Source organism: Cervus canadensis, chromosome 22 (genome assembly GCF_019320065.1).
Source record: "Cervus canadensis isolate Bull #8, Minnesota chromosome 22, ASM1932006v1, whole genome shotgun sequence".
Classification (NCBI taxonomy): domain Eukaryota; kingdom Metazoa; phylum Chordata; class Mammalia; order Artiodactyla; family Cervidae; genus Cervus; species Cervus canadensis.
The window spans coordinates 39,245,028-39,258,667 of NC_057407.1; positions in this window are offsets into that span (position 1 = coordinate 39,245,028).

Sequence of the window (13,640 nt, forward strand, 5' to 3'; positions counted from 1 at the left end):
TCTATTTCTGCTTTATTAACTATGCCAAAGCCTTTGACTGTGTAGATCGTGATAAACTGTGGATAATTCTGAAAGAGATGGGAATACCAGACCACCTGACCTGCCTCTTGAGAAACCTGTATGCAGGTCAGGAAGCAACAGTTAGAACTGGACATGGAACAACAGACTGGTTCCAAATAGGAGAAGGAGTATGTCAAGGCTGTATATTGTCACTCTGCTTATTTAACTTATATGCAGAGTACATCATGAGAAATGCTGGGCTGTAAGAAGCACAAGCTGGAATCAAGATTGCCAGGAGAAATATCAATAACCTCAGATATGCAGATGACACCACCCTTATGGCAGAAAGTGAAGAGGAACTAAAAAGCCTCTTGATGAAAGTGAAAGAGGAGAGTGAGAAAGTTGGCTTAATGCTCAACATTCAGAAAACTAAGATCATGGCATCTGGTCCCATCACTTCATGGGAAATAGATGGGGAGACAGTGGAAACAGTGTCAGACTTTATTTGGGGGGGCTCCAAAATCACTGCAGATGGTGATTGCAGCCATGAAATTAAAAGACGCTTACTCCTTGGAAAGAAAGTTATGACCAGCCTAGACACCATATTAAAAAGCAGACATTACTTTGCCAACAAAGGTCTGTCTAGTCAAGGCTATGGTTTTACCAGTGGTCATATATGGATGTGAGAGTTGGACTATGAAGAAAGCTGAGCGCCGAAAAATTGATGCTTTTGAACTGTGGTGTTAGAGAAGACTCTTGAGAGTCCCTTGGACTGCAAGGAGATCCAATCAGTCCATCCTAAAGGATATCAGTCCTGGGTGTTCATTGGAAGGACTGACACTGAAGCTGACTCCAATACTTTGCCCACCTCATGCGAAGAGTTGACTCATTGGAAAAGACCTTTATGCTGGGAGGGATTGGGGTAGGAGGAGAAGGGGGTGACAGAGGATGACATGGCTGGATGGCATCACCGAGTTGATGGACATTAGTTTGAGTAAACTCCGGGAGTTGGTGATGGACAGGGAGGCCTGGCATGCTGTGATTCATGGGGTAGCAAAGAGTCGGACACGACTGAGTGACTGAACTGAACTGAAGTATAGATGACCCTGAAAACTTTATGCTAGTGAAAGAAATCAGTCACAGAGGACCACATATTGTATGATGCCATTCATATGAAATATCCAGAATAGCAAACTGATAGAAACAGAAGGTATATTAGCTGTAGTCCAGAGCTAGGGGATAGATAGATGGCTATAGAGTGTGAGGTTTCTTTTTGTGGTAATGAAAATGTTCTAAATTTGATTGAAGTGAAGATTGTATAAACCTGAGACTTTACTAAAAGGAATTGAATCATACAGTATTAGAAGGTTGAAAATAAAACTTTTAAAAATTATTAATTAAAACTACGAGTATTGAAACTTAAAAAAAAAAAAAAGCAAGCAACTCCTGCAGCTAAATTCCAGAAAAATAAGTGACCCAATCAAAAAATGGGCCAAAGATCTAAACAGACATCTCTCCAAAGAAGACATACAGATGGCTAACAAACACATGAAAAGATGCTCAACATCACTCATTATCAGAGAAATGCAAGTCAAAACCTCAATGAGGTACCATTACACGCCAGTCAGGATGGCTGCTATCCAAAAGTCTACAAGCAGTAAATGCTGGAGAGGGTGTGGAGAAAAGGGAACCCTCTTACACTGTTGGTGGGAATGCAAACTAGTACAGCCACTATGGAGAACAGTGTGGAGATTTCTTAAAAAACTGGAAATAGAACTGCCATATGACCCAGCAATCCCACTTCTGGGCATACACACTGAGGAAACCAGATCTGAAAGAGACACATGTACCCCAATGTTCATCGCAGCACTGTTTATAATAGCCAGGACATGGAAGCAACCTAGATGCCCGTCAGCAGATGAATGGATAAGAAGCCGTGGTACATATACACCATGGAATATTACTCAGCCATTAAAAAGAATTCATTTGAATAAGTTCTAATGAGATGGATAAAATTGGAGCCCATTATACAGAGTGAAGTAAGCCAGAAAGATAAAGACCAATACAGTATACTAATACATATATATGGAATTTAGAAAGATGGTAATGATAACCCTATACGCAAGACAGAAAAAAAGACATAGATGTATAGAACAGACTTTTGGACTCTATGTGGGAAGGCGAGGGTGGGATGATCTGAGAGAACAGCATCGAAACATGTATATTATCAAGTGTGAAACAGATCGCCAGCCCAGGTTGGATGCATGAGAGAAGTGCTCAGGGCTGGTGCACTGGGATGACCCAGAGGGATGGGATGGGGAGGGAGGTGGGAGGGGGGTTCAGGATGGGGACCACATGTAAATCCATGGCTGATTCATGTCAATGTATGGCAAAAACCACTACAATATTGTAAAGTAATTAGCCTCCAACTAATAAAAATAATTGGGAAAAAAGAAAAAATAAATAAAAATTTTGTGAATGCAAAAGGTGAGATTCAATCTTCATAGATCAAATTTGAAACCTTTCCACTTAAGATAGGTCCAGGGGCAACTAGCGATAGTTTCATCTATGGCTTTACTGATTTCCTTAGAAAACAGATATTGGTTTTGGTTATTTAGAGGTTTCAATAAGGCACCCTCAGACAACTTGGAAATGTAAAAATGTGGCTCTCTCACTGTCGTAAAGAACCCGCCTGCTAATACACGAGATGTAAGAGATGCAGGTTCCATCCCTGGGTCAGGAAGATCCCCTGGAGGAGGGCGTGGCAACCCACTCCAATATTCTTGCCTGGAGAATCCTATGAAGAGAGGAGCCTGGAGGGCTACAGTCTGTGGGGTCGCAAAGAGTTGGACATGAGTGAAGTGACTTAGCATGCACGCACACAAGTATATCTAAAAGGATAGAAATTGGGCAGAAAAAAATGAATGCAATTCAGTTTTTCTATGGATTCTCAAACAATATTTATGCCAAGAGAGCAGTATGATTTTTGCACCAGTGGCTCTGCAGGAGCTTCTTGATCATGTGAAGTTAGGGCAGTGTAATCTAAAATTTCTAACTGTATGTCTTGGTGCTATAACATGTAAAGTGATTGAGACAGTCGAGACGACTCACGTCATGGTGCTTGAGAATGGAAAAACTAGGATTCAAGTCAGGGTATTCTGACCCCTGACCTCGTTTATTCTCATCTTTCAACCCCAGTTGATGGTCTCTGAATATTGGCAGTGTTACAGAGGCACATAGATTCGGGCTCTGAATTTGTCTTCCTCTGCGACCTTTATGTCTCAGAGACTCATTTTCCTGTTTTATAAAAGCTAGACTTTTACACTAGATAATTTTAAGTCTCTCCCAAGCCAAATAGATGAATTATTATTCAGAATCCTGATACAAAAGGGTTAAATTTCAGACATACAAGTGGTTTTCATCAGCACTGGTTCAGACTGCCTTAAGGATTTAAGAAACACTTTCAAGTAATAAAGTCATTTAGACAGTTTAAATCTACATTTGGCAGCTATGAGCTTTTTCTACTGAGAATGCACTTTTTGTCGGAAACTGAACATTACAAAAATTCCTGAAGGGAGATCTTATCCAAGCTTATCTGATCCAGACGTGAAAGTGACAATACAAGGGAAAGCTGAATAGTGATGTTTTGCTTTTAAGGAATGAAGGTATGATTAGAGACTGATTTGTAATGTAAGCCACAGAGGTTGTACCAAAGGAAAATTTACAAGGTCATTGCCTGAAGCTTGTATAAGAAATTTGTTCTGGTACACAATCCTGTCTGATCCATGGGCAGATCCTGCTGAACAATAGATGAACTGCAGAAGTAACTTGCTTTAACTTCAGTTGAAAACCTTTCTAATTCCTACTTGATGCACGTGTTGTGTTTCTGAATTTAAAAAGAAAATATAGGAGCTGTCTGCTACAGAATTTCATTTCGTTAAAAGTAAAGAAAAAAGAACTTCTGTGTTGACAAAGCCTAAATGGTTTGTAAGGGAATTTGAAACAATTCTGGTAGGAAAACGGTGGTATCAATTTTGTTAACACATACGTTTGCTGTGATCACTTTGCACTTTTTATTGAAATAGCATGATAGCGTTTGCTCCACATGGTCCTGTCAGTGATAACTTGTTTAAATACTAGTAATAATTTACCGAATGTTGACCAAATATATATATGTATACATATAATATATATATATATATATTATATATATTCATTTTAGCTTTTCTTTTATCTCTCATAGATTTTGTTTAATAGATGGAAGGAATTAAATGCAATGCTTGTCTGTTGTGTATAAAGTAAGATTACTCTTACTCAAATGGTCTGCTTATGTGAGGTAATCCAACTGACCCTCCTAAATCTGAGAAGAGTAAAAGAATAGTGAGGGGTTTAGCTTCATTGTTTTCTCAAATTTTACTGCTAACAAACCCCACATAGGTCTATTTAGGGAGTTTAATTTTACTGGATTCTGAGTGAGGGTAAAACCCATCCACTAGGTTCCTTTTCATGAGTTCATGAACCTGAGTTTAAAAGAAGGGGTGCTTTGTGCCATTTTAAGCTGCCACACAAAACCAAACCAGAAAGGTGTTTCCTCTGAACAATTCAAGCCTCCAGAGCTACCACAGAGGAAAAGCACTGTCCAGTTTGTCTCATGAAAGAGTGCACAGGCCTTGAGGGAGTGTGAAGACTGCTCCTCAAATCCATACCCCTTAATGGCTTTTTATTCCACTTTTCAGTCCTGAAACTGTGTGATAATTTGCCCAGAAATCCTTCTTATGGAATCTGTCTTTACATTGGAACAACTTGGCAATATATGTACAGCATCTGGAAGAAAGATATTTTCTGAGGATGTACAAAGAGGCATAGGGTGTGTGGATCTCTGATTAGACAAGGTGAACAGCATAATGTAAGAGGGATGGAAGAGAACTCAACATAAATCAAAGAAAGTCATTTGACCTATCTTTACACTCCAGTAGAAAATAGAAAATAGTGGGAAGATGGAGATTTCACAGTAAAGTATGGTAAAAGAATTCTACTTAAATTGCAGCTACAGCCATGGCTGTTAACTTCTTATGATGACATTGGCAGAATGTAAAATGTCCTCATATTCCCATGCTGTGGCAACTCTGATATTTCTAATGCTTCCTGTATGCCTTATGGAAATTTCCATAGAAACTGAAAGACACATTTTTAGAAACAGGTGAATTAATAATCTTTCATTTTGAATCAGCAGGTGCTGCAGAAGAAATGACAACATATTTATGAAAATCAGTCCTTCTTCAAAAGAGTTTAGCATAGATGTGAAATATATGAAATTCTATTACTTAGGAGGAGGAGTACTACTCACAGAAGTTACTGGCTTTACATCATGACTTAATGTTTTACAGAAGTCTCATGCTCATTATTTAATTTTTTTAGTCTGGTGCTCATTATTTCATGTATTTTCATTGTCTCCATTTTATAGAAGTGTAAACTGAGATTTGGGGAAGTGAATCAGCTCAATGTCTACACCAGTATTTTGCCTTCTGTCAGCTTTGCTGATAGTGTACAAATGACTGTAGAATGTGGAACTGGATTCAGATTTCACTTAATAAAATCATACTTTACCAAGACTAATAAACAACTAAGTACCGGGACTTCTCTGGAAGTCCAGTGGCTAAGACTCTGTGTTCCAGGGCAGGAGGCAAGGGTGTGATCCTGATTAGGGGCCTAAGATCCCTCACAGCCAAAAAACCAGAACATAAAACACAACTAGTTCTGTAACATATGCAATCAAGACTTTAAAGATGGTCTACATAAAAAACTCTTAAAACAAGTAAGTACACAAATTTTTAAAACTCTGAAGGCAACTAGGAAGCAAAATAGGATCACCAATTTAGAAAAAGCTATTTGCTTTGGAGCAGAATTGTATGATTTGTGAAATGTGAAAAGAGTATTCTGAAAATTTTCATTAATTTCTTTTCATAGTGAAAGAAACATGATCACGCTTGTGATTGATAGGTTCCAGGTACGCCACTACATCAAGTAATTCTTTTTAAAAAATATTTATTTATTTATTTTTATTTCATTGTAATAAATATTTCATTTATTTTTATTTTATTTTCATGGCTGCTGATGGGTCTTCGTGGCTGCACACAGGCTTTCTCTAGTTGTGGCGAGTGGAGTCTACTCTCCAGTTAGAGTGCACTGGCTTCTCATGGTTGTGCTTCTCTTCTTGCAGAGCATGGGCTCTGGGACACGTGGGTTCCTTGTGGCACATGGGCTCAGTAGTTGAGTCTCTCGGGATCTGGAGCACAGTTTCAGTAGCTGTGGTGTATAGGTTTCATTGCTGTACGGTATGTGGGATCTTCCTGGACCAGAAATTGAACTGGTGTCCGTTGCCTTGCATTCTTAACCACTGAACCACCATGGAAGCCCTCAAGTAATTTGTCTGATATCACTGTGTGGATTATTGTGCAGTAGACTGTGATATTTATGTTATCGGTATAAATTCAAGTAACTGTTGTCTCTCTAGAGAGTGTTTAAAATTTCAAGTCTTTTTGCAAAATTTTGGTCAAGGATATTTGTAACATGCATCTCTGAAGAAATTTAGTGTTCCTATTATTTCTAAGTAATTACTTTTGCATATGTAAAAACTCATTTCCAAACAAGTCTGATTATTTCAGAAACCAATGAGCAGGATTCTGGAAAAATCATGTCAAAGGTGACATCTTTTTTTGAAACTCTCTAACTCCCCACATTCAGACAGATTGCTGCAACATGTAGCAACAAAAACCCATGACATCGTTTGTAACAAGAAGACCAGATGAAAGGTATGTCACACATTTCAAAATACACATGAGTGAGGATAGCTATAAATAGCTACGGGATGTACATGGTGGTGATGGGGCAGAGAGAAGCCATGTGGTGTCTAACAATCATGAGAACCCTAAGAACAGAGAACCCCCAAAGAGCCAGTTGTATGCAGGAGGGTCAACATGTGAACAGCAGCTGACACCAAGAGGGTTTTGTCCTCTTGTGTAAAGGATAAATATAAAGGGCAGAAGAGCCTAGAGCACTCATGGATCTTCCAAACTTACCTTCCAGGGTTCCTATCCAGGATAGGACCTCAAACTAAAGAGAAGCATGGGATCTAAATTGAGCAGGATAGACACAATAGAGAAAAGAATAGAGAAAGTCTAGATCAGAGCCAGGAAATCCCAAAAAGTAAGCTGTCATATTTTTTAACACAGTGTACATACAGTGGATGAGCAAGCTCTGTGACTTTAGAAATGATGACCTGAGCTGTGCCTCCCTAGAAAGTTTCACATCAACAAGTTTCACACAAAAATATATAACAAAAACTATTTTGAAGGCAAATACCATTCAGTGAAAGTTTCTTAGTCATGTCTGACTCTATGCAACCCCATGGACTATATAGTCCATTGAATTCTCCAGGCCAGAATACTGGAGTGGGTAGCTGCTCCTTTCTCCAGGGCATCTTCCCAACCGAGGGATCGAACCCAAGTCTCCCGCACTGCAGGCAGATTCTTTACCAGATGAGCCACAGGGAAGCCCAAATACCATTCAAAGTTATTGTAATAATAAAAGATAATAAGGAGCAAAATAACTTCCTTACAAATGATCAAATATGCTGGAAATATATGTCCACAAAGAGTTTTTAGTGCAACATGCTATTTAATAATAAGGTAGAAGGCATTAAGGAAATGATACAAGGATTTGTATCAGGATTTTCCTAAATGTTTTTATTTTTCTAAAGTTATCAGGCAATGTATATATGGCAAATCACAAATGAATGAGGAGGAGATTGGGGACTGCATATAGAAAATGGTTTTAATTTTTCCTAGGAATTTGATTGGCAGCAGTGATATTAACATCATATTTTAAAATGATTATGTGTGTAATGTGAAAAAACTTGTCTGCATTACTAGTGTAGAAGAAAGGAGCAATAGATGTGTGATATAAGAGATATAGTAAGATCTTGTAGCTTTGTGTTTTAAATAGAGGTATTTGGATAAGACCTTGTTGATGGGAAATCTTGAAGGCAAAAGGAGAAAGGGGTGACAGAGGATTAGATAGTTAGATAACATCACCAGCTCAGTGGACATGAATTTGAGCAAACTCCAGGAGATAATGGAAGACAGAGGGCCCTGGTGTCTTGTAGTCCACAGGGTGGCAAAGAGTCAGACACAACTTAGCAACTGAACAACAGAAACAATTATGTCAACTCAATATATATTTTGAATTTAATAACAATATATCTTTTATATTACATATATGCACACCTATACATATACACATATTTATGAAACTGAAACTCCAATACTTTGGCCACCTCATGTGAAGAGTTGACTCATTGGAAAAGACCCTGATGCTGGGAGGGACTGGGGGCAGGAGGAGAAGGGGATGACAGAGGATGAGATGGTTGGATGGCATTACTGACTCGATGGACATGAGTTTGAGTAAACTCTGGGAGTTGGTGATGGACAGGGAGGCCTGGTGTGCTGTGATTCATGAGGTCACAAAGAGTCAGACACGACTGAGCAACTGAACTGAACTGACATATACATAGAGTTCCCTGGTAGCTCAGTGGTAAAGAATCTGCCTGCCAATGCAGGAGACATGGGTTAGATACCTGGGTTGGGAAGATCCCCTGGAAGAGTGCATGGCAATCCACTCCGTATTCTTGCCTGGAGAATCCCATGGACAGAGGAGCTTGGTGGGCTACAGTTCATAGGGTCACAAAGAGTGAAGTGACTTAGCACGCATGCATGCATATATGTATATATATAAAGACATATCTTTATATGCCTTTATCTTATTTGATTCTGAAAGAGATCTGAAACCTTGATTAACCCAGTAACATTAAGCATATTAAGAGTTCAGACTGTGATTTTTAGAGTACCACTTCTTGCTCTAAGAAACCAAGCCTTGTTGGGGTAATGGCTAATTCCAGGTCTCAGGCAGGAAATATACAAGATGAATGAGGAAGGTATTAAAAACTACCAGAGTTATGTCAAGTATACTTGGGAGCATGTTGGTAAAGTCTCCCCCTGACCAAAGATGAGATTGTTTGGGCTTTAAAAAGGGTAATATTACAGCTGATCAAAACATACTCAGTCTATTTCTACTCGTGAATTCATAGTTAGTGTGAGTGTGTTCGTGTTTGCATGCGTATGTGAATTAACTTCTTTTAAAGGATGATAAAGAATCAGTTATTTATCTTTAAAGTTGGAAAATAGAAATAATTAAGGATTTATTCTACTTTTATATAAAAAGTTTATCATTGGCTAACCAAATAGAAGATGAGAAGAATTTTTAAATAAAATATCCCTATTATGAAAAAAAACAGAATTAGAATATCACCACTTTGCATTCCCAGTGAATTATTAGATTTAGATTTTGAGCATCAGCAGACACCAACATTACACAAGAGGTACCCCAATTATGTACCTGTTTGCATGTGATCTAAAATCTTTAAAATAGAGATATAATCCACGTACAAAAAAATTACATCCTTTTAAAATGTATAATTTAGTGGTGTTTAGTATATTTGAAAAGTTGTGAATCATTGTAAATTTCTCATTCCAGAGCATTTAATCACCCTAAGAAGAAAGTTACTATCCACTAAGCAGTCATTCCTCATTCCCTCCCCACCGCTTGCAGTCAGTAATCTGTATTCTGTTCCAAGAGATTTACTTGTTAGCCTCCAACTAATAAAAAAATTAAAAAAAAAAAAATAAATAAATGAAATCATACAACACGTGGTTTTAGTTACTGGCTTTTTTCATTTAGCATGTTTTCTAAATTTATCCATTTTGTGATATTTATCCATACTCTATTCGTTTTTGTTGTTGAACAGTATTCCACTATATACTGAATTTGGTTTATCTATTCATCAGTTGATGGATATTGGCTTGTTTCTACATTTTTGGCTATTATGAATAATTTGCTATAAGTGTTATAAGCATTTTGTGTGTGTGTATTTGTGTAGACATATGTTTTTCATTCTTTTGAGTATATACATAGGAATGGAAATACTGGGTCATATGGATAATCTGTCTATCTTTACTGAGGAACAAGAGAACTATTTCCCAAAGTGACTACCTATAATCTTTCTGGAATAACTCTGATCAAGTCCCTTGATTCACCTGCCAATTTTCAAGAGGTGCAAAAGACAGAAAAACTTGTTGATCTGCACCATAATGGTACAGATGGCAAAGTCCAGACTGTGAGTAAATACTAGTTAAATGACTTGGGTTCATTAACAGATAAATTCTAAGGAAAGGAAAGGGATGGAGTAGATACCTATAAACCAAGAGACTTAGAAGACATATGAAACTTGAAAAAACAAAAAAAGCAAGAGTGCAGAATATATAGCATGCCTAAAGATGATAAATGAAAAAAAACACGTTTAATGAATTGAGATTGTGCAGTTCATTCGTCTAAATAAGTTTCTAAGAGTTTTCAATATGTTTTGCATGTATATTTTTTTAACTTATGCATCTTTGTTATTTGAGTTATTTAGTTGAAGATGTCTTCTAGCCACTGTTGTATTTTTTCTTATTTATATGTATTTATATTTTCTTGTAACTTCTAAGTAACCAGTTTTTTTAACCCAATGCTATATGTCTGTGTTCACATTACTCTCAAAAACAATGACATGAAATCATTTCTGAAATGATTGGCTAAGGAAATTCCGTGCATTGGAGACATTCTCTATATCCCCAAACCAAATAATGATGATGAGATGTCACAGAATCAACCTGAGTATAATGATCCCTGTAGAAGAAACAGGGGAAGATTTTAAGTGAGTGATTTTTTAAAAGGGATTCTATTTATATCTGGAGATTTTAACATCATTAGGAGAAGTAAATTTTTTAAAAAGAAAAAAAAAAAACCTCAACCATGTGTGAAAAGACAACTTTAGAATTTCCAGATTTTAAAGCCTGGCTCTGACTTAGGTGAAAAAAAAAAGAAATTTTCTTCCAGAGAATAACACTTGACCGTGTCTTTCTCCGTCATTCTAGGCTTTAAACCACTGCTCATCTCTAAGCTGATTTCCTCTGTGACAGCTGGAGAGAGAGCAAATTCACCACATTTTGGGTATAGCAGCTCATAGGTACTGTAATTGAGATGCATCAAAGAGATACAGCAAAGTCATAAAAGAGAGTATGTTCCCCTTTTCAAAGCAAGGTGTGAGGTAAGGGAGCTGGCCGAATTGAAAGAGCCTGACAGTCTCTGATTTCAGGGATGCTATGCATGCGGTCGGAATAGGTAATGCTGTTTTCTCTTTCCATCTGTGCGGAACACACTGAGTGTCTGAAAGCGTGCTGACTGAAGGGCTGATTAGCACGGCCCAGTCAAGTCTGCTAGTAGTCTTGTTCCACAGAAATCCTCCGGTCTCTGAAGAACTGAACAAACCTGAAATATTGCCTTTCAGAACTACACTTTAAAGATGAGAGAGAGAAGAAGGATTCTGGAGGTTCAAAGAAGAAGTAGCCCTGGTACAATGGGCATCCATATTTCACTTGTAGCTTTCCCTACAAATTATGCTAACATAGACTCTGGGCTAAATTCTAAATTTGTTTTGCATCTAAGCCCTTAAGGGTCTCTACTGTCAGATGTTACATGCCATCTGCAGCTCCTAGATTTGTGTGGTATATCTGCATTAATGGTGGCCCCAATTACTCATCTGCTTTTTTGCATACCTGGTTACGGGAGTTGAGTTCTGGAATCTCCAGCACTGTTTGGTCTTCTGACTAACTTTGGGGGATAGAATAAGCAAAAGAGACAGTTCCCTAATATTCCTAACTTTACTTTTCAAAAAGCTTGCTTGGGACTTCCCTGGTGGTCCAGTGGCTAAGACTCCACACTCCCAATTCAGGGGGCCTGGGTTCAATCCCTGATCAAGGAACCATTAAAGATGCCACATGCCACCATTAAAGATCCCACCTGCCACATTGGTGATCAAAATCCATGTGCCACAACTAAAGACCTGGCACAGCTAAATAAATAAATGAATACATATACATATATATATTATTATTTTTTTGAAGAAAAGTATCTTGCTTCTGTTTACCTTCTTACTCTTCTGACCTTTCCAAGAGAAGGACGTTGTCCCCAGTAGAGGGTGAAAGGTATGTAGAACAGAGACCCTAGTTAATCCACAGATACACAAACAATCCTTGCCAACGTAAGAACTGTGTGGCATTGATTGACTGAACCCCACATATGCCTAAGAAACAATTGTTTACTACTTTATACCACTAAGTTTTAGGATGGTTTGTTGCATAATGATAACTAACTGATACATCGTCCTCTCTCAAGCATGCTGGCTTTAATGCAAGATGTTCCTTTTGCCTGGGAAGTTCCTTCTGTGGTCTCCCTCACTGTACTCATTTGTGTGTAAATACCACTATCCATCATATCTTACCTGAGACGTCACTTCTTCCTGGAAGCTTCTCTGTCTGCCAAGAGCATATTAGATACTCCTTTTTCTCCTATAACCTCTTTAGCTTGTTTCTATCATTCCTGGTCAAAATAGTTAAGAAGGCAGGCCATTGAGTTATATAACTTGGGTTTGCAGATTTAATTCGTAATTCAAGTGCTTTGTAGATGTATGACACATTCTTTAAATGACAGTTTTCTTCTTTTATAATGGAAATAATACCTAACATTGGGACAGAAGTCTGTGAAATTTGAATTACATGATACATGTAAAATGTTAAGTACAGAGCCCTGTACAGAGTAAAGTACTCACTAATTCTTGGGTGTAATTGTTACTACCATATGTGTACTATCCTGTTTATACCTAAAGCTCTGGCAGTCTTACTTATCCCAATCTAGAAGGAGAGCATCTCTTAATTGTTTGGCTACCCCAGGGTATAGTTCATATACATGGGATAGATTAAATATTTGGTTCATCCTCCCCACCCATCCCCACATTTATTTTTTTACTGGTTTTTGAACTAACAAGTAGGTTCACTATCATTCTTCTCTAAAGGAAAAAAAGACAGAGTTTTCTTCCTTTTTTATTATTTTGAATTCAAGGATTGTAAAATACTCAATGCGTTTCTATCATTGCAGTTATTATGTTCGATTTCCTCATCTTTAGCCATAGGAAGGTTCTGAGTTCTTTGGCATGAGCAGCATTACTTTTGATAATATTCTTCGTTTCTGGTTTAGATGTACTCCAGGTCTATCTTATGCATTTTCTACCCTAGCTATTTTTCTAAAGTTCCCCAACTCCATTTATGGAAATGGTAGAGACCATACTCCAGGTGTCAAGAGTTTTCTCAGTTGACCCTTGATTCTAAGCCTTGATAGTGGACAGAGTTAGAAACTTTTTTAAAGTTACATGTCAAGCAAATTTGAAATTCATCTTAAGTGTACCCTTTGTATTACAAGTTCATCAGAGCACCTATTAATTTTCCCCATCTAGTCTAATCATAATGTCACAGACTTTGCAAGAGTAATCTTTTTTAAAACTTGAAATACCTTGATCAGTTGTTTATAATAGATGAGACACCTAAATACAGACTGATATATCTCTAAAGTAGAGAGTGAGTGTCATGGGATAACAAATCAGAGGAAAAAATCTCACCTTGTCTGAATGATGCCATGCCCTTGGTTAAATT